This window comes from Panthera pardus, unplaced genomic scaffold (genome assembly GCF_024362965.1).
Source record: "Panthera pardus isolate Hobbes unplaced genomic scaffold, ASM2436296v1 HiC_scaffold_1, whole genome shotgun sequence".
NCBI lineage: Eukaryota > Metazoa > Chordata > Mammalia > Carnivora > Felidae > Panthera > Panthera pardus.
In genome coordinates, this window is record NW_026526654.1 from 80,044,473 (window position 1) to 80,068,938 (window position 24,466).

Genomic DNA, 24,466 nt, shown 5'->3' on the forward strand with positions numbered 1-24,466 from the left:
GTAGCAGTGACGATGGCCTCCACTCGGCAGATGAAAAGTACACGTTATCCTTGCGGGTCTCTGCCTTGCTTTTAACCCAAGTGGTCAGTGGTTTTGTGGTGTGAGAAAAATCAGCATTTGCTCCGTTCCACTTGACCCCTTACATATTTTCTATCTCCTCTGGATTTGGCGTTTTGGTGTCCTTTGTTCCCTTCCCCCTTAAATGTTCTGCACTCTTTTCTTTGGGCAGAAATCATAACTCTCTGATTTATCCTCTCCAACCATGCCCCAGGGCTGTGTCTTCTGTGCCCTCTCTTTCTCCCATCATCTCTCACCCTCTCCACACACACACACACACACACACACACACACACACACACATACACACACGAGCCCGTACACCGTCTTCTGTCTGGCTGCAGTGGGGGGGGGGGGGGGTGTCAGAAGATAAAGAAGATAAGATCTGCCTTTTCTCTTCCCAGTGCTTGGAACCTGTGGATACATAACATTACAAAAGATTCTGAGGTCCTTTAGAAATCACTATTTACTTTGGTTTCCTGGATGCCAAGTAGGTTTTACTATTGCAGAAGGTTTTACTAAATGCAGAAGTTGGGTGTCTTTACCTAGTTAAGGATACACCTCCAGGCTATGCCCTTTCGGCAACACGTCTTCAAACCACTACAGATTTTCTGAAGAGAAAACTAGTTTTTTGTTTTTTTTTTTAACAATGATGTCCCAATCAGGGGAGCCATTATAATCCAGCAATTATATGTATAATTATAACCCAGCAGTTATATTTACATATTAGATTATCAGGTTATTTTACGAATTCTGAGAAACACCTACACCACTTCCCTCACAGGACTTATCAGGTTGAAATGTATCATTAACTTCAAAACAATGAGTGGTTTGTACAAAACTATTTTTAAAAGCCCATGAGACTGCTTGAATCTCCCTCAGCTTAATGAAAATACGTTTTTTTTCTAAAGAAATAAAAAGTAGTTTTTAGACGTTGAGATAATGATGTAATAGAAAAAAAACCTTCCAAAATCTCAAGACCAGTGTTCACTTTTCAAAGACACAGCAGGGTAGAGTCGTAGGACACACATATTTGTATGCCGACAGGGAGAAATCCAGCAGTAGACAGGCAGAAGTTCGAGCTATTCGGTGACTGTTTCTTTCCCAATTCATGGCATCACCGTGAGCCTAACTAAGAGTGTGTGTGAGATGGGATGGGAGTCGCTGAGAAAGGGTGTTATTATCACACAGAGTGCAACAGGTAGATGCATGGTGTGCACCTGTAATTTTGCCTTTGTCTTTAAGGGGCTGGCTGTAAGCATAGCGTTAAGAACATACACATCCGAAATGCATGATAATAATAGCTGTCATTTATTGCGTGCTTAATACCAGCCAGGTTCTTTCCTAAGCCTTTGACAAGCATTATCTCATGGATTCTTCCTAAGCACCCTGTTCTGCAGATGAGCAAACTGAGGCACTGAGTCCAACATCCAGAAACTGGGGGAGGGAAGATTTGAGCATAGGTTTTATAGAACTCCAAAGCTCATGTTCAAGCCCATGCTTTACATTACAATATCATGCTGCTTTATTAAATGGATCTGGGATCTAAAAGCAATTGAAAGGTCTTTCTCTATTTTCCTAAAATAATTCTTGGTTTCAAGCAACTCCTTTTGCCTTGACTGTATGATTGAGGGGTGGGCTCGCTGATCTACCTAGACCCACCCCTCATAACTGAGCTGTCAGTAGGTCTGTAAGGTTTATGAGATGGAAGTGAGAAAAAGCAGGAGAAATCAGATTTTTGTTTTAATAATAAAGTAACCATGTGCAGGCTTTACATATTTAAGTGCACTTAATTGCTTTTTTTTTTTTTTTTTTTTTTTTTTTTTTTTTTTAGTTTTTGAGAGAGAGAGCTGGGGAGGGGATCTGAAGCAGGCTCTGTGCTGACAGCAGAGAGCCCGATGCGGGGCTCGAACTCATGAACCATGAGATCAGGCCCTGCACTGAGGTTGGATGCTTAACCGACAGAGCCACCTGGGTGCCCCATAAATGCACTTAATTAAATATTGTATTTTCCTAAGATTTATAATTAGGACAAAAACCCCTACCTTACTGGAGAGGTAACCCTCATCTCCTGATCCCTAAAAATTAAATGTTGTCAGAGGGGGCTAAAGCTTCCTGATATGTTCAAATTAATCCCTTTCCTGCCCAACTCATTCTCCCCTTAGGGAATATAAACAGATAGAGGGGTGTAGCTCCTTTAATATATTTCCTTAAAGAGAAAAGTGGGAACAACGTGAATCTGCTATTATTAAAATTTGAGGGCGATGAAAACAAAGGACAATATTTATTTAAAAGTAGTGTTAAATCTGTGAGCATGAAAAAAGTAAACCTGCCTTTCAAAATATTTAAATTGGCTGCCACCATGAATGATAATCAACCACAGAAAATGTAGCTTGGTTTGGTCTAAATGAGGACATTCAGAGATTGTAATGTGAAGTCCATACCTCCTCCCGCCTATCGTAACAGTCAAAAGTGGAATTTTTTTTTTCAGCAGCCAAAAGAATGATGATTTGGGGCTCTGGGCTCGGAGGAATCTCAAAACTTACAGCATAATTAAGTAATTTAAAATACATAATGGACATTGTCTAGTCCTATATTTTGTAATAACCATTGTTTCAAAGGTCTCCATTCTCCAAAAAACTCTCACATTAATCTCTTTTGAATTATTCTCTTTTCTTATGCTCCTAGAGCTTGTGTATTTTATATCGCATGATGCTACCATATCATGAACCTTTTATCCTTTCCGGTAAGGCATTATCTTCTCAGTTTCAGAATGTTCAAATATTTCATTGAAAGGCATTTCCTCACTTTGCAGCCATGATTTCCTTGTGAACAGTGGTAGGTTTTAAACAGCATTATTGAATTATTTGGCTCTTTGTGAGGAAGCTGCAGGTTTAGAACTGTGTGATCTGACAATTGCAACGATCTTTCTCTTTTATCATCTTCCAAAAAATTGATCCATCAGGAAGATTTTAGACCTGTTAGGATTCACCAAATCAGCTTCCAAATCTCAGTCTGACTCTGTTGTACTGAATATTCTGCAAATATTTCTTATTTTTGATCTCTTTATTCAGTTTTTAAACTGAGAGGACCCAACAGCCAGTGGGTTTGCCACCAGGAAAAAGCAATTGTGTAGAACATCAGAATGATGCACATCACCAAGTCAAGCGGTTCTGTGGATGTATCTCTCCAAGAGGTCACTGGCCACCTCTTTGGCCAACACATTTTTGCTTGGTTGTTAACAACACCTGCAGTACTATCTAATGTGTGATTATGCCTGAAGAAATCTTTTCTCAGTTCCTAAAAAATACAATGAAGACTTTCAGTACTTATCTCATTGGCTCTCGATAACAATGAACTCTAATGACCAGACTTTCCTTCTTAAAATTTTTTGTGTCTGTCACTATGCTTAGTCCAATGTCTGTTCTTAAGAACCTCTTAATCTAGGAAGGAAGCCAAACTATAACAAACTGGTTCTTTTTTTTTTTAAGCTTGCTTGCTTGCTTATGTATGTATGTATATATTTATTTGTTTGTTTGTTTAGAGGGAGACCGAGAATCGCAAGCAGGCACTGCACTGATAGTGCAGAAGCTGGGCTCGAACTCATAAACTGCGAGATCATGACCTGAGCTGAAACCAAGAGTCAGACACTCAACCAACTGAGACACCCAGCCGCCCCAACAAATTAGTTATTTCAACACAGAGTGACCACCATGTGCAGAGGTGATGCAAAAAAGCTACTAAGTCAACCCTTCCTGATGGAGAGGGGGATGGGAAGGGAAGGGTTTTCAGAGGAGAAATGAGTTCACGAAGCAGATGAGGGGAACCTGTGCAAAGGCACTAAGATGTGACATAACAACAAATGCCCACAAAACCCCAATTACGGCAGTCCCTTCCCCAACACTAGGGCATTACATCATACAAAAGTACAGACATTAGAAAAACAAGATCAGGCAATCCTAGACAACAGAAGACATAAGGAAAACCCAAAAGTCAGCATTATTATAGATTTTTTAAAACACCACCACCAATTAGACATATGGAAGACACCTGCTTCTAAAAATCTGTACTGAAAAGCTGGCTCCAACCTTCTCAAATGATTCGCTAATTCCTAACAAAATGTAAAAAGACATTTGAAAAAAATCTGGCTCCACTAAGTAACCATTCTCCTGAATCATCTTTATGTATTCCAGAATCTGTGATAGAGGGATTTGCTGAAGCAGACTCTTACTCAAGTTTTTAATATCATGCAGATTGTACCTTTTTAAATAAGCTCTAGAACCAGTTCTCACTGGCTTGAAATCCAGCTTCATTTACACGTGCATTCCTCCTTGTTCAGTTTTGCAAGTCTCAGCAAAATGCCAGTGTAACTGCCTGGCCTCTTCCCAAGTTAAGGTAGGGCCTAAGGGCACATTTTTCTGGGCTTGTTGTGGAGCTCTTTGGTGAGACGGCACAACATGAACAAATCTCCCTCTCTATACTATTTTCTGACACATCCTCACACATGATCTGTGTGAGGAAGAACTGAGGGTCCTTAGTCTTACTCCTCTCTTTAAGGGATCAACCTGAAATTTGCATTCGTAAAAGAATAAAACTTTTGAATATTTTGGTCCAAATACTAGGCAGTGTAATCTCAGAACTGTGGTTGCTAGAATGAAGTCGGCCAGTGACTACTGTAACTGAGATGAAGGAGCATTAGTGGCACTCATCATTCTCACCGATGATCGCAATTTCCATCTGTGCGCCATGATGTCTAAATTCACGCCCAACCCCAACTTCCCCATAGTGTCCTAATCTGTATATTCAACACATACCAAACATTTCTTGGTGGGAACTCAGCATGTACAAAACTGGCCTCTCCAAACCTGTAGCTCCTGAATTCCTGATCTCACTAAAATGGCATCACCATTTACCCAGGGACTCAAGCTACAAACCTTGGAACTACTCTGCCCAAATGAGGTCATGTTTATCTCTTAAACATCTTTTCATCTGTGTCCTCTTCTGCTGTCACTGCCCAGTGGTAGGATTCATTATCTCTTTCCTCAGCTATTGCTTCAGAGTCTCAACAGGCTTGGCCACTTCTAGTCATAGTTCCTCAGGCATTCCACCTTTGATATGGCCTCTTGACTCTTCCTATCTTAGCAAATTACCTCTGGTTAGCCCATTTCCCTCCTTAAAATGCTGTTAAGAATTGGACAGAAAACCTCTGATGTGCTGACCAGTCTTGGGCATCATAAGACTAATTCTAACCTCAATACAAACACCATGCATCTTGTAAAGCAACACAAGATCACTTCAGCTTTTAGAGCAGCCTTATTTCCTTACTGTCTGATGGTCTGACCAAACCAAATCTCCAAATTTCAACACATGTCTTGCTATGAATCCTGGACCTGGGCAACTGACTTCCTGAAATGCATCAGAGGTCTATTATGTTCCCTCTATGAGATTTCTTTTTGCTGGTTTTGGTTCTTAGATCCAGATTTTGCTTTCTCCCACATGCTTGGGGTTCTGTTTCAGATTGGGGGGGGGGAGCAGAAAGGGTAGTATTCAGAAATTCCTTTTAATTTTTTTTGTTCAAAAAAGATTCCTTGACCTAAAAATTTAAATTAGTAAATTTTGGTTTGAGACAAACAAATCATTGTTTACCAAGATTAAGCTAATGTCCTGGTGTCTTGATTTTCTGGGAAAGAAAGAAAGAAAGAAAGAAAGAAAGAAAGAAAGAAAGAAAGAAAGAAAGAAAGAAAGAAAGAAAGAAAGAAAGAAAGAAAGAAAGAAAGAAAGAGAAAGAAAGGGAAAGAAAGAAAGAAGAATGAAAAAAGAAAGTAATTTTTTGCTCAATTCACCATTGCCTTGTGTGAATTAACTAACTAATGATTCATGTCCTTAGGTGAAAGATATTATATACAGAATGGATAATGAATAACAGTAAGCTGAGAAATTACATGTATTCACATACATGCTATTACTACTATTCTGGCAAATGAAATGGGACCATTATCATTGTAATACCACTTTAAAAAAATTTATCTGATTAGAAGGTGGTATTCCTGATGAAGACACTCAGCGAAGTAAGAACAGAAAGCTCCCTTAATCTAATAGAGGAATCTATGAAAGATTGACAGATAACGCATACTTAATGATGGAAGACTCAATGTCCACTCTCACCACTTCTACTTGACATTGTCCCGGAGGTCCTATCTAGTGAAATTGGGTATAGAAAACGAATAAAAGACATCTAAAGGAAAATGTAAAACTATATTTGCAGATAAACAAGCATCTATGTAGAAAACCAAGCAGAATCTACAAAAATATTACAAGAATTAAGTAAGTTCGGCAGTTTGCAGGATACAAGATAAATGTGTAAAAAGCAATTGTATTTCTATATTAGCAGTGAAAATTGGAAAATAAAATATAAAAAGACATTGCCATAAAAATATTAAATTTTTAGGGGGAAATCTGGCAAAAGATGTGACAGACATATACATTAAAACTAAACATACTAAGAGAAATTTCAAAAATACTATATAAGTGGAGAGATATACCATGTTCATGGGTCAGAAGACAATATTGTTAAGATATCAAATTAATGTATAGATTCAGCACAATCACAATTAAAATCCTAGCAGGGTTTTTTTTTTGTTTTTTTTTTTTTTTTTTTGGTAGAAATTGACAAACTGATAGTAAAATTCATATGAGAATGCAAAGGATAAAAACCAGTCAAAACAACTTTGAAAAAGAAAACAGGATTAATACTACCAATTTTAAAATAACATAAAGCTATGATGCTCAAGAAAGTATGGACTGGCATGAAGATAAATAGAAATATCAGTGGAACAGAACAGGGAGTCCAGATGTGGGCCCACATAGCAATGGACAGTTGGTTTTTGACAAAGATGCAAAGGTAATTCAGTGGAGAAAGGATGGTTTTTTAAACAAATAGTGATAGAACAATTGGATGTCCAAATGCTAAAAGAAACAAACTTTGATCTCTATCTCACACTACATGCAAAACTAAGAGTGGATCACAGACCTAAATATAAACTCTAGAACCACAAATTTTCTAAAAGAAAACGTAGGAGGAAACCTCTGATCCATAAAAAAAAAACAAATTAATAAATTGGGCATTATCAAAATTAAAATCTTCTGCTCTTTGAAAGAGACTGTTGAGAAAATGAAAAGGTAAGTCACAGGCCAGGAGAAAACATTGGGAAGACATTTATCTGATAAAGAACCTGTATCTAGAATATGTGAGGAAAATTAATAAGGGAGCAAATAGCTCAATTAAAAATGGGCAAAATATATCAAAAGATACTTCCCCAAATACAGATGGCAAATAAGCAAATGAAAATGTGTTCTGTATCATTGATCATTAAAGAAATGCAAATTAAAATCAGTGACATTCCATTGCCTACCTATTGGAATGACTAAGATTTAAAAAAAAATTTTTTTAACATTTATTCATTTTTTGAGAGACAGAGAGAGACAGAGCTTGAGTGGGGGAGGGGCAGAGAGAGAGAGAGAGAGAGAGAGAGAGAGAGGGAGACACAGAATCCAAAGCAGGCTCTAGGCTCTGAACTGACAGCACAGAGCCCCACATGGGGCTCGAACTCACGGACCATGATATCATGACCTGAGCTGAAGTCAGATACTTAACTGACTGAGCCACCCAGGCACCCCAAGAAGGGCTAAGATTTTGAACGACTGGCTATATTAAGTATTGGGGAGACTATGGAGAAACTGGAATTTGCATGCACTTTTGGTGGGAATGTAAAATCATTTTAGAAAAAATTTGGCAGTTTCTAAAAATCTAAACATACACATTTCATATGATCTAGCCATTCCACTCCTAGGTACTTCCCCCAAAGAAATAAAAGCATAAGTTCATACAAGGACTTGTACACTGATATTCATAGCTTAATACTGGAAACAAATGTCCATCAACAAGTGAATGGATAAACCATGGTATATCTATACAATAGAATACTGTTTATCAATAAAAAAAAAGTATGGGTGTGTTGCAACACGGATGAATCTCAAAATAATCATGCCAATTGAAAGAAGCCAGATCAAAAAGTGTGCCTACTGTATGATTCCACTTGTATGAAATTCTGGAAAATGTAAACTAATCTCAGTGATAGAGAGCAGACCAGTGGTTGCCCGGTGATAAGTGTGGAGGGATGATGGGAGGGATTACCAAGGGGCACAATAAAATGTTGGGGGGGGGGGGTGGATTCATAGATATATGCATACATCAAAACTAATCAAACTATATATTTTAAATATGAGTTTATTATACATTAATTGAAACTCAATACAACTTTTTTTTTTACAAAAGGCAATATTATACCTTCCATCAGTGCCTTTTTTTTTTTTCAAATTTTTTTAACGTTTTATTTATTTTTGAGACAGAGAGAGACAGAACATGAGTGGGGGAGGGGCAGAGAGAGAGGGAGACACAGAATCGGAAGCAGGCTCCAGGCTCTGAGCCATCAGCCCAGAGCCTGACGCGGGGCTCGAACTCACGGACCACGAGATCGCGACCTGAGCTGAAGTCGGCCGCTTAACCAACTGAGCCACCCAGGCGCCCCCCATCAGTGCCTTTGACAAAGATTCAGAAATGTTCTGGATTTAGGTAATAAAGTAAGTGAAAACAATTCTTCTGATTCCATCATCAGCATCAAGAGTGAATGAAGATACACATACATCCAGGGGCACCTGGGTGGCTCAGTCGGCTGGGTGTCTGACTTCGGCTCAGGTCATGACCTCACAGCTCGTGAGTTCGAGCCCCGCATCGGGGTCTGTGCTGACAGCTCAGAGCCTGGAGCCTGCTTTGAGTTCTGTGTCTCCCTCTCTCTCTGCCCCTCCCCCACTCGTGCCATGTCTCTGTTTCTCAAAAATAAATAAACATTAAAAAAATTTTTTTAAATAAAAAACAGATACACATACATCCAAAAGACACACTTTTTTCACTTAAGAATTTTCTTGTCCTGAATTATGTCTTTAGCTTTTAACTCTATACCCTATAAAAGTAGAATGCCTGAAAGAATGTCTACATTGACATTCCCAGGTGACACATTCAGTATTATACTGAGCCGTCCAGAAAAGGTGTGCAACAAGTGTTACAGAATAAATGAATGGGTAAATAAGAAAATGAAAAGAGAAGGCATTTCTTAAGAGGAAGTTTCCTCACAAGCTACCAAGAAAAATTGTGAAATCTTTTAGGTCAAAGCACAGGTCAAGTTCAGGATAAACATCAGTTATCTTACCTGGCCTAGGTACAACCTTCCTAGACACCACAGGGCTGGACAAAATTAGCTAGTCTGAAGATCCCGTCTTCGGAAGCTGCTAATATTCCTCAGACTATCTTATCCGAACCTTCCAGAATTAAATGGCAGCATGAATACCTTCATTGGTTTTGAAGCTAGATCTAACACTGCCCTGATTGTTGAGGTGACACCACACATTTAATGAAAAGCATTTGAAACATCCGAGCCATTATATACATTGAGCTAGCTGGAGTCTATGCAAATTCAGGTATAGTCCATGGAAAAACTTTATAACTCATGGCCATTTAAATACCAGCTTAGCTTTATATGACTAGCAGTTTCTTCATATCCTACTGCTTGTCATATGCACGAGTAAAAACAAAGTTTCTCAAAACTGATATTAAGCAAAAAAATTGTAAGAATACAGCTTTAACTATCACAGTTAAGAAGCCTAATCTGATGGGCAGAAAGCTCTGTACCCCCAATGCCTTCTCAAATTCATACAGAGCATATAAAAAATAATGGACCATGTACTAGGCCATGGAACAAATCTCAGAATACCAATTTTTTTCATGTTTTCATCCTATATGAGACATTCTTTTATCATTACCCAATAAAACTGGAAATGGATATAAAAAATAGCAAAAACCACTTGCTCTTAATCCAACGCTTATAATAGCAATTCATTGTGCATTGCCCTAATCACATCCTGCACTACACATTTCTCGTGCAGTATTTCATTTACACTTATAAGTGTGGTACCACCATTATGTCCATTTTATAGGGGAGAAAACATATTAAGAGCGGCCAAGAAACTGTAACTAATTACAACCACGCCTAGCCTTCCTTTATTACCCAATCTATAAAATATAAATTTCCCTTTTAATTCTTTGTTTCTCAGCTACCTCCAAGCTCTTCCTTTTGATTCTTGGCTTCCCTGCTCCCTGTTCCTTACCCTTACCCACAAAGCATGTCCTGCCCCACCCCCATTTCTGGGCTATTTTCTATGACCAGGAAAAAGCAATCGAATCCAATGAGGAATTCAAAAGTGGCCTTCCAGTACGTCCACTCTCAGTTGTTGGAAGGAAGCACCATTTTCTTTCCTCTGCCTAGGAATTAAATTCCAACTCAGCATTCCAAACGCCTATGTGTTATACAAAATTTTGGAATGCGGCACGTTTTTTCACTCACTATTGAGTTCTGGCCAGCTTCAAGGAAACTTCCTATCTTCGCCAGTAAGGTGGGCCTTAATTTTCCACTTCAATTCTCCCAAGCTCCTGTATCGTCTCAGAAAGATCTACTATTCTTCTATTTATTTTTATCAATTCTACATAAAAAGGTGATTTATTTTATATCATATTCTAGAAGCTAAAAAGTGTCCAAGTTCCAGAAACCATACTCATATAAGTCAAAACAACATCTTTCTACCGCCCCCCCATAAAATGTTAACTATGAATTTATTATTAATTTATGGTAAAAAGCTAAGAGACAGGATCTTACGACAACTCTTGAAACAGATCTATTTTTTGGTTTCTGGCATCAAATTCCTACTTCTTACTGGTTTTATTAATTACGATTTAAAGGAAGGCAGATATTTCTATAGTAGCCAAATCTCCAAAAAAGAAAAAAAAATCCCTATTTCCTATTCTTTTTAGCTGTTTTTTCTTTTTTAATTTTCTTTTTCATTAGAAGGGACATACGTGTTTGTGGCAGAATATGTGGAAAGTGCAAAAAAAAAAAAAGTAAAAGTAAGAAGAAAACATTTTATAACCCCAGCTGTGTAGATAACCACTGTCAACATTTTGGCACATTTGGTTCCATATTCCAGGCTTTGTCCTACCACTTACCTAGATTCAACCTCGGAGCCTGTTCTCAGTGAGCCGAAGGAATCCATCCAGTGTTTGGTACCACGTGGTTGGGAGGGGCCGATGGGGTATTTCTGGAGCTACACAAGTGAGGCAAATGGGTGGGGCTGTCCCAGTGTTAGAAACTGGGTGCCCGCACCCTCTCTTAAAGGGCAGCGGCCGCGGAAGACCCAGCGCATTGTGCTTGGGGAGGTCCGGAGGCCCAGATTTGTCTCATTCTCTGATTTTTCAAGAGAACTTTGAACCTCTGAGTTTTAAATTTACCTGATTTGTAAATGTTGGCTTCAGGTTTTTAAAAACACTGTAAAGGACAAAGAAAACAAAATTGTGTACCTATTAAGGCTTTTGATTTAATCTCCTTCCCTGATCCACACGCCATTTTCACAGAACTTCTCTAGTCAATGCCTTAAACCATCATTTTATTTTTTTAAATGTTTTATTTATTTTTGAGAGACAGAGAGAGAGAGAGAGAGAGAATGGGGGAGGGGTAGAGAGAGAGGGAGACACCGAATCTGAAGCAGGCTCCAGGCTGAGCCGTCAGCACAGAGCCCGATACAGGGCTCAAACTCATGATCTGTAAGATCATGACCTGAGCCAAAGATGGACACTTAACTGACTGAGCCACCCAGGTGCCCTGCCCTTAACCCATCATTTTAAGAAGATCTGTGAAAATCCTAGTTTACGAAGGGGGCTGAGATGAGAAACATCTAAGAAATTCTGCAGTCACCCTCTCTTAGAGGTGCACCATGCAAAGAACCCATTCTACTTAATTTTGTTTAACTGGCATTTTCCAAACTTACCTGAATACAGAATGTCTGTATTTTTTTTTTTCTATGTGAAGGATATCCCTCAGCCCTGATGTCCTACAAAACAAGGTTTGGGAAGCGCTGCCTTAGCACAAAGCCATTTGTTAATGGCCACTTGGGGCATTGTGGCAGGCCACGGTAGGAAATGAGCGGAACAAACTTGATGACGTGCCTTAAATTCCTCCACATTGCTTTCCAGGCGCCTCCTCTCCTGAATGTATGACAGGCGTCAATGCTCTGTGACCAACGCAAAATCAGCTACTGTAATTACCTGGGCTACAGAAGGTGGACTGGAGAGAAGTAAATTCAAATAATTTTTCTTAGGCTCTGGAATCCGATACAAGCCAAATAAATTACTTTTATAATTATAATTTTATCCAGGCAACTGAAGAAATGACTTGTTTTTCTCTTCCGACACACATCAACTATCGAGGAGGGGCAAAGTCAAAACACAACTTCTATTTTTCTACAGATTGTCCTCAAAGTAGCCAGAAAATAACTGGAAGTCAACAATGTTCTCACTAAATAGGTAATTACTCTGTTATACACAAACCTGTATTTCTCTTGTTGTTGAACAAGTTTCTCCACAAAGGATCAACTATCACACCACCTTTATGAAATGCTATCTATCAGGGAGGTCAGTTTTTTTCCATTTAGGCTTGCTTGTGGTTTCACTTTGGACTTCACACAGATGGAGACGTTTGACTAGTAATTGAACGAAAGCTATTTTACAGTTTCTCATTTTCCCACGATAATTCTTCCGAAATTCTAAACGATAAACCACCACCTCAGCCTGAGCTCTTACATGACTTTACTTATTTATTGTTTTGGTCAGGTCTTTATTTTAACTCACTATTGATCTGAAAGGACAGATCATAACCGTGCTTTTTCTAATCTCCCTTTTCTACACTGAGAGACGATTCTTACGGAGCTTACGAGAATAAAACATTTAAGCATTCCGGAAAATTTTAGAGTTTTGGAAAAACTATCATGGGCTTCTCAGTGTGATTCAGATGTGAACATACAATATTTATCAACAGTTAAACGTTTATTCTTCTGCCATTCCAGGAGAGGAACCATAAGAAATAGAATTCTTTAAATCACTCAGTACGAGAGTTCCCAGTATCGTTTGTCATTCTGGAAGGTGATATAGGTCGTACTACACAGATACAAAGCTTCTTTTCTCTAGAAAATGCATAGAACTTGACTTTCTTTTTGAAACGTCAAAATGTAGTGAATGCCCAGATCTCAAAACAAGCAGTACAGTATTTTGTAGTTTCATCCTTCCTAGAGGGAAAAAGCAAAGCTCTGTAAACACATTAAGCACATATTATTAGATGAATGGGGGAGAGGATGCACTAATGGTGACTTTACCTGATACTGAGGATATAAGGGGTTCTCTTGTGACTTCCTGTGAACATTCTTTTCCCTCAAACCAAACAAGTTAGTTATTTGAATCTTCTCATATCCTGTAGCTGTCAAACACTCTTCCTTGACATGGATTCAAAGCTGTAATTTTCTACACGCACTGCTCTTTTTTTGGAGTAGGTGTGTGGTTTTTGGTTTATGTTGTTTTGTCTACATTCCTCGAGAACGCCTCTTCTGATGCAATGCTTCACGGATATTTATTATTTTTTAAATCGGTAGTGGGGTGGGGGAACAGCATATAAGCACACATATGCACACGTACGTGTGCATGTATCTACATCTTTATGTTGAAGCGAGCTGGGATTTTTAGACAGGTGTTATTAACTGAGGGATAAAACTGAATCAACCTTGTGTGCTCGTTCCCAAATATTGGCTGTGTGCTCTTCCGATAGTTGTATTCTCAAATCTCTGCTCGCACCTCAGATGTGGGCGTATGTGCCTGCCTGCTGATGGGTATTTCTGTCTGGATCTCCGGCGATGGCTCAAAACGCAACACGTCCGGAACTGAAATCAGCATAATCTCTAAATTGCTACCCCTCCTGCGTTTTCTTGACCACTTAAGTTTCTAACTTGGGAATCGTTCTAAATTCCCTCCTCTGACTACCACTACGCGTGCTTACTGTCTACCCAGTGCTGCCAATTCTGACCGCCTCGAATTCATTGCCTCTTCTATTCCTGTCACCCTTGCCCCGATGCACGTATCCATTAACCCTTGCCTAGATCCTGCAATAGCTTTCTCTCTGACTTTGGTGCTCTGCTGTCCAAACATATCCTCAACGTTGTTCCGACGGCTCCATCTGGAAGGCAAAAGGCAAGGCCGTTCTGCTTACGTTGTTTCTAGTGCCTCCTTACAGCTCTAGGCGGAAAGGCAATGGTAGATCCATTTCAATACCTTTGCAAGGTAAAGCGCGTCCTCCACGACTCGAACCAGCTTGCTTCTTTACACTCCTGTTCTCCAATTACCTACCTGCTTGCCCCTTCAGCAGCACTCAACTCACGTGGTTAGCGCCCTGACACTCCCCGAATCCAGCCATTTCTCAGTTAGGTGCCTGAGGTCAGGGTGCCACCTCCTCCCAGAGTCCTTTTCTTTACCTTCTCCTCCCCCCTAATTCCCTTCCCTCATTCCCTGCCCTGCACCACCCCCATCCTCCATCCCAGTTCCCAGGCTCCATTTAAGAAACCACTTCTGGGGGCACCTGGGTGGCTCAGTCAGTTACGCGTCCCACTCTTGATTTCGGCTCAGGTCAGCGTCTCGTGGTGAGATCGAGCCCCACATCAGGCTCTGTGCTGGGCATGGATCCTGCTTAGGATTCTCTCTCTCCCCCCTTGCTCTCTGCCCCTCCCCCGCATGTGAGCGTGCTTGCTGGAGAGCTCCAGCTCCCTCGAAAAAGAAAAAGAAAAAGAAACCACTTTTGGCTTTTGCCAGCTGAGTTAGTGGCCCCTTTTGTGCTCCTCCTTCATCCTGTACGACTGTCTACCACAGCCTTTCCTACCCTGTTTTAAAATTATCTGCTTATGGATAATCTCCTTTGCTGGAATAGAATGTATTTCTTACTCATCTCTGTATCCCCAGTGCCCAGCACAGTGCCTGGCATACAATAAGTGCTCAGTAAAAGTTTTCTAGGCTGTGGAGCTAGAGGCTCATCCTTCTGCCTCACTGGGGCCACCAATGCCTTGCTCCAGACATGCTCATGTCTACAGAGAGCCAGGCTCCTGAGGCTCTGAGCAGACAGCAGGTGGATGCCAGGAGGACTATATCTTCTGAGTTCCTGCAACTTCTAAAAGCAGTTTGGGGCCGTAGGAGTTATATTTTCATATACTTAAACACACATACCTAAGTAGTTGACATTAGCAGAAGAAAGGAAGTCAGAAAAAAAAATAATAAGAGTTCAAGACAAATTGAAATATTTAGGTAAAAGGCTGATATAGAAAGATAAAGCCTGAACACCTACTCTAACCTTATAGGGTGGATTTTCTTGATTCACAAATGGTTCCAACATGACTCTTAACAATTGCTTTGGTTAGGTTGCAAAACAGGTGAGGGCAAAAAGCAATCGCAGGATAGTCACTTTTTATTCTTTAGTTATATAATAAACGGGGGAGAAGGGGAGAATTCCAGTGCTATTCCATTCATTTCACATTTCTAGATTCTAAGTGATACAAATAGATCTGGGCAATAACAACAACCCGATTCCCAGGGAAGGGGCGGGGCAAAGAAAGGCAACGCTTTATGTAGCAAGAGGAAGGGGCAGGCAGGTTGGATCGTGGAGCCCAGGGCTCTGGCTCTGTTGTCTGTCACAGTGACTGTGCTTCCCTGCGAACCTAAGCCCCCTTCTGGAAGCACTCAATGCTTGTGGAGGGACTTGTGGAGGCACAAACAGGATGCCCACCAAGGGCAGACAGCTGCTACATTTCCACCCTAGTGAATGCAGCACTCATTTATTAAGCTCCTTCGTGTATCATAAATTAAAGTCTGGGGTGGGAGGTGGGATTAAAAGAATTGGACAGAGTTCCTGAGCTCAAGGAATTTACAATTTAATGAACCAAGGAGAATAAGGCTACCTGACGAGATTAGTTATCTGGCTCCTATAAAGAAGAGTCAGGGTATACCTCTGAATAAGACAAAGCAGAGAAAAGGATGGAAAGATAAAATTTTCATCAGATGCCTTTAATGGACAAGTGAAATAGAAAACTCAATATAAGAAAAATATTAGTAAACATAATTTGTGTCAACGATCCAGCGTTTGCACTAAATTTTACAAATGCAGCAGACCGTACTATCTGTTCATGAATTCATAGGATTGTATCTGCACCATTCTGCAGGCAGGGTAAAATGCAATATTCTAGAAGCCAAACTAAGAACATTTACTTAAAATTACATACTATGTTTGACTTGTGTAGCTTCTGAAAAACTACAAAAATTAAAATAAAGTTGTAAGAAAGTGGCAATGAATACCTAGTTTTGGTTAAAAAAAAATCGTTGCTGCAGATTGCTTTAGTTTTTTATTTTTTTTAATGTTTATTTATTTTTTTGAGAGAGAGAGACAGAGCATGAGCGGGAAAGGGGCAGAGAGAGAGGGAGAGGCAGTCTCCAGGCTCTGAGCTGTCAGCACAGAGCCTGACGTGGGGCTTGAACCCACGAACTGTGAGATCATGACCTGAGCTGAAGTCGAGCACTCAACTGACTGAGCCACCCAGATTCCCCTGCTTTAGTTTCATTTTTGGCTTACTAGTAACCAAGCGATTTATGACTAAAAGGATGAACTTTTAAACACCAGCTGAACTTTCACGAGGGATAGATAACATCTCAATGTTCTTGACACTTGATAAGAAATGCATTTCTCATAGTACTGGGAGGCAGCCCAGGGAGGTGGAAAAATCACAGAGGCTGGAGTCCCAGGAGTGGTTCTGAGGATTAAAGAAGATAGCCAGTTATGGAAAGTGCAGCTCACACTTTCTGGGACATAGTAGTTGGTAAGTAAAAGCAACTTCTTACTCCCTCCACTTTCCAACTCTCAAACTGCATGGAGTATTTCTGGAACAAAAAACTCATTATATTACGTGGGGTGGGTCAGGGGATGGCTCGGTTTTAAAAGTCTTAATAGCGTTATCTGACTTCTCAAAGAATGCACATGAACGCTTGGCTGAAAACACAAATCAATTGAAGATGATAAGCCACAAAGCATATAATCTTCAGGGAAACAGCTGAAAGCCAATTGTACAAAGGTAAACAAGGCATTTTCCTGGACCTTAAGGAATTTACCATATAGTATGAAATTGCTTTGGTCTGGCAGGAAGATGAACGAATTTTAAACTCGAAAATCAGAAAACCTGGGTCTGATTTTAGATTCTGGCATTTATTAGCTCTGTGACCTAGGGTAAGTTAACCTCCCTGAGTTTCTGTGTCTTCATCTTTAAAGCGAGAATGATAGCATCAGCTACACAGGAAGTGGCTGTGGAAGAGTAAACAAGATCGTTCTTGTTTGGCTTGTAATAAACATGGGTTGACTCGGAACAGGCTGCATTGAATTTTACAGGTAACTCCAGGTGACGACAGTAAAACTCCCTTTATCTTCATGCAGTGCAAGAAATGGAAATAAGAACACACCCTGAGCATTATTTCATACAAAATGTAAAAATCCCAGGCAAAACAGACACTCAGGGAAGGGGGATATTATTTCTATGACGAAAACATTTGTCACTTTACATAAAGATTCTTCCCCACGAGATCCCTGGGTTTCAGACTCTTCTGCTGTGTGTGGAAAATACGTGTGCAGGCAGGCATCTGTCCACAGATATGTACATATACACAAGTCCATCTTTTTATATCTCAAGAGATCATCAATATATACTGGGTTTTTGTTTTTTAGTTTTTTAATGTTTATTTATTTTTGAGAGAGAAAGACACAGAGGGTGAGCTAGGGAGGGGCAGAGACAGTGGGAGACAGAGAATCCGAAGCGGGCTCCAGGCTCCAAGCTGTCAGCACAGAGCCTGACTCGGGGCTCAAATTCATGGACTACGAGATCATGACCTGAGCTGAAATCAGACGCTCAACCAACTGAGCCACCCGGGCGCCCCATTTTTCTTTTTTTTTTTAATTTAAAAAAAATTTATTTGTTTTTGAGAGAGAGAGTATACTGTTACATGCAAGTATTAACTAAGTAAAAGGGAAGGAAAACTCAGGTTTGAATTCATGTCTACACTGCCCCCTCTCATTCCAATTTTCACTAACACAGTGGGAGACAAGAAAGGAGAAAGGTAGAGAGGACACTGTCACAGGCAGGCTTCCTTGCTCATTCGCTGAGCTGCTTTTATTCCATTTCTCCTTTTCCTCTCCCCAGTCCCACTGCTAAGCTGAGTGTCTCTGCTGGGAGAACTATATATAATTCAAGGAGATGGCAATCCTTCTCCTAAGTGGCTTTGGGGTAAAAATGTAAAGGGGTCATGATGGACCGATGGCACATAGGGCGCACGGGGCGAGGGCCAGGCTGGGACTGTGAGAGGGAAGAATGAAGTTCTCTAACCTGGGAGCTCTGGTTTAGAGCCTGGTAGTCTAAGGAATGTGTTGCTCCTTTCCGACAGGTGCGACTCTGGCTCCTTATGTCTGAAACTCCAGATCCAAAGCCGCCCTCTACAGGCCCTGCACCCTGCCTCAATCAACAGAAGGTTTATTTATTGAGCTTGTGTCAACACAAACTAACCTCTGTCCCAAAGAACGATAAAAAAAAAAAAAAAGTACTCTGAAAGTGCTTAGTTGGCTACTTCAAGTTCTGGACATTTGAGAGGGGTTTCCCAAGCTGCAATGGCAGACAGGTCACATTCCCACTTAGAAATGATCTCTCCTTACTACTTCATCTCATGTCCTTTTGGTTAAGAAGCCAGGTGGAGTGGTGCAGTGGAAAAAGAGGGTCAGGAAAACTGTTTGCGACTTACTTTGGTTCAGCAACTAGCTAGCTATGAAACAAGCCTTTAACCTGTTTGCTTTCCCAACATGGAAAACAAAAAGTTTGAATGATATGGTTTGGACAATCCCCACCAGCTACAAAACATCTGTGACTCTCTGGGCCACAATGTAAACATTTTAAACCAAGATCTCTATTACTAAATTGGAGCAAATTAAAATCCATGAATTAAATGTGTGACTTAAGATGACAGAGAAATAACATAAATCTAAAGAATGTGGGATGGAAAGATTTAGAAGACCTATACAGCCAGAAAGCAATGAGTTAAAACAGCATAGAGCTGATGAATATAAGCACTGGCTCTTTAAAAAAACAATAAAAGATCCACACTTCTGCCAAAGATAAAGCTTAAACTTCGGAGAATGTATAAATGCATTACTTTAGGAATAAAAAGGGAACTGCACGATGAAGAACGATGGAGACACTCTATGGTAACAAATTTTAAAATCTGTAAGAAATAGACAATCTCAATAGGAAGCCATTACCAAAGTGACCTAAGAAAAGACTGGACATCCCAATGTGCCAATCATTATGGAAGAAAGCATAGCGATGAATAAAACATAAAACTCAATTTCCCCAAAGCTGCTAGTACCACATTATTTTATAAGCAAATGTGAAGGAACATATACTTTTATATTGCTCAAGTCATTCTGGAGAACAGAAAGAGATGTTAAGATTTTCAGATTTACAATTTATTTAATAAAACTCACATATCCTTACTACAAAGAGCAGAAACATATAGTACCCAAAACAAACAAGTGAAGTAACAGTCAATAGTTTGATATTACTTGGGAATCTATAGATGTAGCAATCCTAATAAAATACTAGTAAATCAAGTGAGTGTAAAGAAGGCTATAACCAAATAGACTTTATTTCAGTAATGCAAAGATAGCTCAAGATTAGAAAATCTATCAATAATTGATTACTTCTATCCATGATCGCAAAAAAAAAAAATGGAAAACACGTGCTCATTTTTATCATTTAATAAAATTCACGCTGTGACCATAGAAATTATAGTTTAGTAAGATTAGAAGATTAATATGATAAATACATAATCTAAAATTAACCAACACCTTACAGAAAATGGTGAAACCCTTATGGATATTCTCCATAAAATCTGAAACTGATAGTATCTAACAATTTTACCTAGGAATTCTGACTGATGTAATAAAACAAGAAAATACAGAACTAGTGGCATTTTTTGCAGATTATATGAACTTATACCTGTAAAACCCATTACTGAAAAATCATCAGAATTAATAATTTTAGGAAGAAAGCTAATTACAATAATAATATTAAAAACTACTGCTTTCCTATGTATTAGCAATAATGGGTTGAAATAAAAAATTTCCACAAAGACCCAATTCATAATAAAAAAAATTAACAAAAATAAAAACTTCACAAGACACGTACAGGATCTGTGCCATGACTTCTAAGATTAGCTTACTGTAATTTCTACAACTAACTTACATATATTGAGAGCTTGATCTCTTGCTAAATAATAGGTTTATATGCATTATTGCATTTACTCTTCTTAGTAGTGATACAAGGTATTTCCATCCCCATTTTATAGATGAAGAGAGTGAGGCTAAGTAGTGTGACAACTCAAGCTAAAAACTGATAGACTCTGAATTCAATCCCAGGAGACAAACATCATTATTTGCAGGATAATAGGATTATTTACCTATAAAATATAAGAGAGCCGTGAAAAACTATAAAAGCTATCAGAGATAGGCAAAGTAGTTACAAAAATATACAAAGATGAATTGATTTCCTACTTAGGCAAAATTAATAATAATAATAACAATAATAATAATAATAAGCAACCAGAAAATACAAAGAACAAAGAAATTTGGTTTCCAACCACAGTCAGAAATATTAAAAACCTAAGACTGAAGAAGAAATTTGTGGAACCCATAAAAAGAAAAAAATACTACAAAATGTTACTGAGGGACAGAAAAGCAGACTCTAAAAATAAAGAAGACATTGATTTTTTCCCCAATTAATCTATATACATCAGGTGGATTTACTATAAGAAAAAGATTTTTCTGGGAACATAACAAAATGATTCTAAAGTAATCAGCTAAATCTGGATGACACTAGCTTAATCAAATGATCAGAGCCAACATCCCCTGTACTCCCAACAAACTGACGTCATGTTTGGTATGACATGATGAGAAGGGCACAATATTGCTACTGTGATATCTCTGTCAAACAAATGCCTACCTTGGGCACCTGGGTGGCTTAGGTGGTTAAGTGGCTCAGGTCACGATCTCCCAGTAGTGAGATCGAGCCCTGCGCCAGGCTCTGTGCTGAGCGTGGAACCTGCTTGAGATTCTGCCTCTCTCTCTCTCTTTGCCCCTGCCCCACTTGTTCCCTCTCTCTCTCTCTCTCTCTCAAAATAAATAAACATTAAAAAGTGCCTAACTTGAATTTAATGATAGAGAACCATCAGACAAACCTCAAATGGGAGCATTCCACAATCGGCTTGTAGTTTTTAAAAAACATCAAGGTCAAGAAAGAGAAACAATGAGGATATCTTGCTCCAAAGTAAGACAGTAAGGAGACAACTCAATGCAATGTGTAACCTGAACTGAATCCTGGACTTCTGGGGGCAGAGGAGTGGTGGTAAGGTGGGAGAAGGAGGACGACGGTGCTGGTGGTAGCATAAATACCTAACAGGGACAGTATCAGGGTAATTGACAGAATTTGAGTATGGACTGTGGTGAGATAATGGTAAATTTCCTAATTTTTTCTAATTAATGCACCGTAGAAATATTTTAAAAATACCCTTGACCTTAGGAAATACACATTGAAATATTTAGGGTATCTGCACTGCGGTTGTATCTGCAGCTAATTCTCAAATAGCCTGAAAATAAGGTGTGTGTGTGTGTGTGTGTGTGTGTGTGTGTGTGTGTGTGCATGTGGGTGGGTGTGTGTGCACATGCATGTGCGTGCATTATGTATACAGGAAATTAGCGAGGAAGAGATAATGATAATATGAATGAAAAAGCAAATAGAGCAAAAGGTAAATAATTGGTAATTCTGGGCAAAGGGTATAGGAGAAATGCTTGTAACATTCTGGCAACTCTTCTCTAAGTTTGTAATTATATCAAAATGAAAAGTTACAACTACCTATATATATTATATATGTGTAATACATATATATTATGTATAATATGAATTGTATACATAAGGAGTGGCTTATACTCCTGGACAAGAAAACATGTTTCCAAAACACAGTAATTAAAAACTGTGGTAGCGTAAGTAAGCAGGAAGAATAATAAAACAAAATAGAAAGCCAGAAGCAGATACAAGTATAAGTAAAAATTCAGAATATGATAAAGCTGAAATCTCAGATTAGTAAAGAAAGCTAATCTTGGGGTACAGGAAGATTTTCAGAGTATGGTATGAGCACAGAAACTATAGAAAAAGGTTAGTAGACTTGACTATGTCTATATTTTAAATGTTATGTATAAACTCCTATGGAAAAGTAAACTAACATCATGAACAGGTAAATCATCAGAAATGAACGAATAATAGCCAACAAATACATGGAGAAAATGTTCGACCTTAATAATGATCACAGAAACGCAAATAAAATAACAATGAAATTTTTTACTGACTGAATTATCAAAAAATAAAAAGAATGATATCTTCCATTGTTGGGAAGGGTGCCAAAAATGGGCACACGTACAACAGAAGGCTACACAGACATTAATAATGATAAAGATACACATTTATTGATCTGGAAAGATGTTCACAGACTTCCCCTTTCCCTTGGCCAACTCACAGTCATTTATTAGTTCCCAACATAAACATAAAGAAATTAATAAAGATACTTCCTTTATTCGTCAGTTCCCAACATGAATATACTTTCCCCCAAGCCTTGCTGGCCATATACCTTTACATTATCCTGTATTCATCCTTCTTACTCATCACACTTTAATTATATCTGTAACTGCTTGATGATGTCCCAGTTTGGGTTCCTCTGAAAGCAGGGCATGAGACAAAGACTTGGGTGCAGGAAGTTTATTTGGGAGATGGTCCAAGGATACAGGAGTGAGTGGGGAACAGTGAGACACGCAAAGACGAAAAACCAATAAAGGATGATTGTTGAGCTGTTAAGTCTGGGCAACTGCTCAATCCTGCTGTGAACCTAATGAGGAGCCGTGGAGGGGTGCCTGCCAATTGTCCTAATGAAAAACAGGGGGCTGGGGTATTTATCCGCTTCGTCCATCAGCTCGCATCACCACTGAACAAGGACTGCTTCTGGGATGTGCTTATGTGTGAGCAAAGTGAGCTTCTGAGGCATCAGAGAAAGTCAAGGGAGGACACATGGAGATATTTTTTAGTGCCTGCTTAGGATATCAAGGTATAGCGTGTACAGACTATCCACAGAAGCTGGCCATTGAGGGTTCGAGGCAGGGTACAAAGAGGGGTTGCTACAGATACCTGTCAGGGATCCTAGCTCAAAGTAGATATCTATTAAATATCTGTTATAACAAAACACAGCTTATAAAATATTACATTTTATATGATCCTACTTTATTATAAGTGATATGTGTGAACATGTGTGCACATGCATGCAATACATATTAACGTATAAGACATAAGGTAATGGAGAATTTCCAAAAATGGAATGAAATGGTTATGTCATATTTAGAAAGAGAACTTTAATAAACACATGGAGAAAAGTGGTAGAAGGAGGAGAAACGATTTACGGGCTAGGCATTGTGCCATGTATGGAATTCTTACAACAGTCCTGTTGTAGGATTCTAATTCAGAGTTCCCCCACTTCCACATCTGGGTCCTTTGCATCATGCCACGGAGAAGTGGGGGAGGCCTCAGAAGAAGGCTGGATGCAGGGAGAGCAGCTGCAAGGCATAGTGTCGCGGACGCAGCTGAGATTGGGACAAGGATAATATGGATGTAGACAACTGAGCAGACAGAGGTTTTACCATGAGGATATAGAAAACTAAATGGCAGACTTGAGGGGAAGCCACATGGGAAAAGGCAGGAGTCAGGGATGACCCCAAGGTTTCCGGTTTGAGAGATGGTAGCACCATTAAGACACCTAAGGCAGGAGGCACCAACAATTTGGGAAAACACAGGCTGAGGCTGGCTTAGGCTATGTTGAGTCTGAAGTACCTGAAAGACAGGATGTGGAATCTTCAGCAATTACTGATGTGGAGTTTGGAGCTCAGGAGGGTCAGCGGTGGGGATGGTTAGGAGTCTTCCGTCTATGGCATCTCAAGTGATAGCTCAATCCAAAGAAAATAGATGATTGCCCCAAAACAGAGCATTTGGAATACTATGCAAGGCTAGAGTGAATCCAGTAATAGCAACATTTAAGAGAAAAAGAAAGTGAAAGAGCAACTAAAATAGAGAGAACCCCTAAAGACAGAAATATCTTAGAAAATCAAGGGAGAAGAGCTTTTTAAAGTGGGGAATTTCAAGGAGTCAAAAAAGTAAAACGCTGTGTAGAATCACTGGGCATTGGGGTGATCCTACCCTTTGAACTAAGAGGGCCTCCAAAAGAACATTCCACTAAGCAAAGCGGCATGAGGGCAGGGATTGT

General features: G+C 39.4%; 1 protein-coding gene across 1 annotated transcript in view; it reads right to left on the bottom strand.

Annotated features, from left to right (window-relative positions):
• The window catches only part of FRY (FRY microtubule binding protein), a 441,494-nt gene that overhangs the window by 340,517 nt on the left and 76,511 nt on the right, over positions 1-24,466 (bottom strand). The gene's annotated exons all lie outside the window — the stretch shown is intronic.